The sequence below is a fragment of the Physeter macrocephalus genome, chromosome 9, assembly GCF_002837175.3.
Source record: "Physeter macrocephalus isolate SW-GA chromosome 9, ASM283717v5, whole genome shotgun sequence".
Lineage (NCBI taxonomy): Eukaryota > Metazoa > Chordata > Mammalia > Artiodactyla > Physeteridae > Physeter > Physeter macrocephalus.
The window spans coordinates 84,601,566-84,605,545 of NC_041222.1; positions in this window are offsets into that span (position 1 = coordinate 84,601,566).

The window sequence follows — 3,980 nt, forward strand, 5'->3', positions numbered from 1 at the left end:
TTTTTTTTTTTTTTTTTTTTTTTGCGGTACGCAGGCCTCTCACTGTTGTGGTCTCTCCCGTTGCGGAGCACAGGCTCCAGACGCGCAGGCTCAGCGGCCATGGCTCTCGGACCCAGCTGTTCCGCGGCATGTGGGATCTGCCCGGACAGGGTTTTTTGGTTTTTTTTTTTTTAACATCTTCATTGGAGTATAATTGCTTTACATTGTTGTGTTAGTTGCTGCTGTATAATGAAGTGAATCAGCTATACGTATACATGTATCCCCATATCCCCATATCCCTTCCCTCTTCTGTCTCCCTCCCACCCTCCCTATCCCACCCCTCTAGGTGGTCACAAAGCACTGAGCTGATCTCCCTGTGCTATGCGGCTGCTTCCCACTAGCTAGCTATTTTATATTTGGTAGTGTATATATGTCCATGCCACTCTCTCATTTCGTCCCAGATTACCCTTCCCCCTGCCCATGTCCTCAAGTCCATTCCCTACGTCTGCGTCTTTATTCCTGTCCTGCCCCTAGGTTCTTCAGAACCCTTTTTTTTTTTTTTTTAGATTCCATACATACATGTTAGCATACAGTATTTGTTTTTCTCTTTCTGACTTACTTAACCCTGTATGACAGACTCTAGGTCCGTCCACCTCACTACAAATAACTCAATTTCATTTCTTTTTATGACTGAGTAACATTCCATTGTATATATGGGCCACATCTTCTTTACCCATTCATCTGTCGATGGACACTTAAGCTGCTTCCATGTCCTGGCTATTGTAAATAGTGCTGCAATGAACTTTGTGGTACATGACTCTTTTTGAATTATGGTTTTCTCAGGGTATATGCCCAGTAGTGGGATTGCTGGATCATATGGTAGTTCTATTTTTAGTTTTTTAAGGAACCTCCATACTGTTCTCCACAGTGGCTGTATCAATTTACATTCTCACCAATGGTGCAAGAGGGTTCCCTTTTCTCCACACCCTCTCCAGCATTTATTGTTTCTAGATTTTTTGATGATGGCCATTCTGACCAGTGTGAGATGATATTTCATTGTAGTTTTGATTTGCATTTCTTTAATGATTAACGATGTTGAGCATTCTTTCATGTGCTTGTTCACAATCTGTATATCTTCTTTGGAGAAATGTCTGTTTAGGTCTTCTGCTCATTTTTGGATTGGGTTGTTTGTTTTTGGATATTGAGCTGCATGACCTGCTTGTATATTTTGGAGATTAATCCTTTGTCAGTTGCTTCATTTGCAAATATTTTGTCTCATTCTGAGGGTTGTCTTTTCATCTTGTTTATGGTTTCCTTTGTTGTGCAAAAGCTTTTAAGTTTCATTAGGTCCCGTTTGTTTATTTTTGTTTTTATTTCCATTTATCTAGGAGGTGGGTCAAAAGGATATTGCTGTGATTTATGTCATAGATTGTTCTGCCTATGTTTTCCTCTAAGAGTTTTATAGTGTCTGCCCTTACATTTAGGTCCTTAATCCATTTGGAGTTTCTTTTTGTGTATGGTGTTAGGGAGTGTTCTAATTTCATTCTTATACATGTAGCTGCCCAGTTTTCTCAGCACCACTTATTGAAGAGGCTGTCTTTTCTCCATTGTATATTCTTGCCTCCTTTATCAAAAATAAGGTGACCATATGTGAATGGATTTATCTCTGGGCTTTCTATCCTGTTCCACTGATATATATTCCTGTTTTTGTGCCAGTACCATACTGTCTTGATTACTGTAGCTTTGTAGGATAGTCTGAAGTCAGGAAGCCTGATTCCTCCAGCTCTGTTTTTCTTTCTCAAGATTGCTTTGGCTATTCAGGGTCTTTGTGTTTCCATACAAATTGTGAAATTTTTTGTTTTAGTTCTGTGAAAAATGTCAGTGGTAGTTTGATAGGGATTGCATTGAACATGTAGATTGCTTTGGATAGTATAGTCATTTTCACAATGTTGATCCATCCAATCCAAGAACATGATATATCTCCCCATCTGTTTGTGTCGTCTTTGATTTCCTTCATCAGTGCCTTACAGTTTTCTGCATATATGTCTTTTGTCTTCCTACATAGGTTTATTCCTAGGTATTTTATTCTTTAAGTTGCAATAGTAAATGGGACTGTTTCCTTCATTTCTCTTTCAGAATTTTCTTCATTAGTGTATAGGAATGCCAGAGATTTCTGTGCATTAATTTTGTATCCTGCTACTTTACCAAATTCATTGATTAGCTCTAGTACTTTTCTGGTAGCATCTTTAGGATTCTCTATGTATAGTATCATGTCATCTGCAAACAGGGGCAGTTTTACTTCTTCTTTTCTGATTTGGAGTCCGTTTATTTCTTTTTCTTCTCTGATTGCTGTGGCTAAAAGTTCCAAAACTATGTTGAATAATAGTGGTGAGAGTGGGCAACCTTGTCTTGTTCCTGATCTTAAAGGAAATGGTTTCAGTTTTCTACCATTGAGAACAATGTTGGCTGTGGGTTTGTCATATATGGCCTCTATTATTTTGTGGTAGGTTCCCTCTATGTCTGCTTTATGGAGGGTTTTATCATAAATGGGTGTTGAATTTTGTTCAAAAGCCTTTTCTGCATCTATTGAGATGATCATATGATTTTTGGGGGGTTTTTTTGTGGGGGGGGGTTTGTGGTATGCGGGTCTCTCACCGTTGTGGCCTCTCGGGTTGCAGGGCACAGGCTCCAGGTGCGCAGGCTCAGGAGCCATGGCTCATGGGCCCAGCAACTCTGCGGCATGTGGGATCTTCCCGGACCGGGGCTCGAACCCGTGTCCCCTGCATCGGCAGGCAGACTCTCAACCACTGCGCCACCAGGGAAGCCCAGATCATATGGTTTTTATCCTTCAATTTGTTGATATGGTGCATCACATTGATTGATTTGCATGGATGAAGAATCCTTGCATTCCTGGGATAAACCATACTTTGTATTTCTGCAGTGTCATTTGTTACTTCTCCTTTTTCATTTCTAAATCAGTTGATTTGATTTTTCTCCCTTTCTTTCTTGAAGAGTCTGGCTTATGGTTTATCAATATTGTTTATCTTCTCAAAGAACCAGCTTTTAGTTTTATTGATCTTTGCTATCATTTCCTTCATTTGTTTTTCATTTATTTCTGATCTGATCTTTATGATTTCTTTCCTTCTGCTAAATTTGGGATATTTTGTTCTTCTTTTGCTAATTGCTTTAGGTGCAAAGTTAGGTTGTTTATTCGAGATGTTTCTTGTTTCTTAAGGTAGGATTGTATTGCTATAAAGTTCCCTCTTAGAATTGCTTTTGCTGCGTCCCATAGGTTTTGGGTCGTCGTGTCTCCATTGTCATTTGATTCTAAGTATTTTTGATTTCCTCTTTGATTTCTTCAGTGATCACTTCATTATTAAGTAGTGTATTGTTTAGCCTCCATGTGTTTGTATTTTTTACAGATCTTTTCCTGCAATTGATATCTAGTCTCATAGCAATGTGGTCGGAAAAGATACTTGATATGCTTTCTATTCTCTTAAATTTATCAAGGCTAGATTTGTGACCTAAAGTATGATCTATCCTGGAGAATGTTCCATGAGCACTTGAGAAAAATGTGTATTCTGTTGTTTTTGGATGGAATGTCCTATAAAAATCAATTTAGTCCATCTTGTTTAATGTATCATTTAAAACTTGTGTTTCCTTATTTATTTTCATTTTGGATGATCGGTCCATTGGTGAAATGGGGTGTTAAAGTCCCCTACTATGATTGTGTTACTGTAGATTTCCCCTTTTATGGCTGTTAGTATTTGCCTTATGTATTGAGGTGCTCCTATGTTGGGTGCGTATATATTTACAATTGTTATATCTTCTTCATGGATCGATCCCTTGATCATTATGTAGTGTCCTTCTTGGTCTCTTATAATAGCTTTTATTTTAAAGTCTATTTTTTATGATATGAGAATTGCTACTCCAGCTTTCTTCTGGTTTCCATTTGCATGGAATATCTTTTTCCATCCCCTCACTTTCAGTCTGTATGTGTC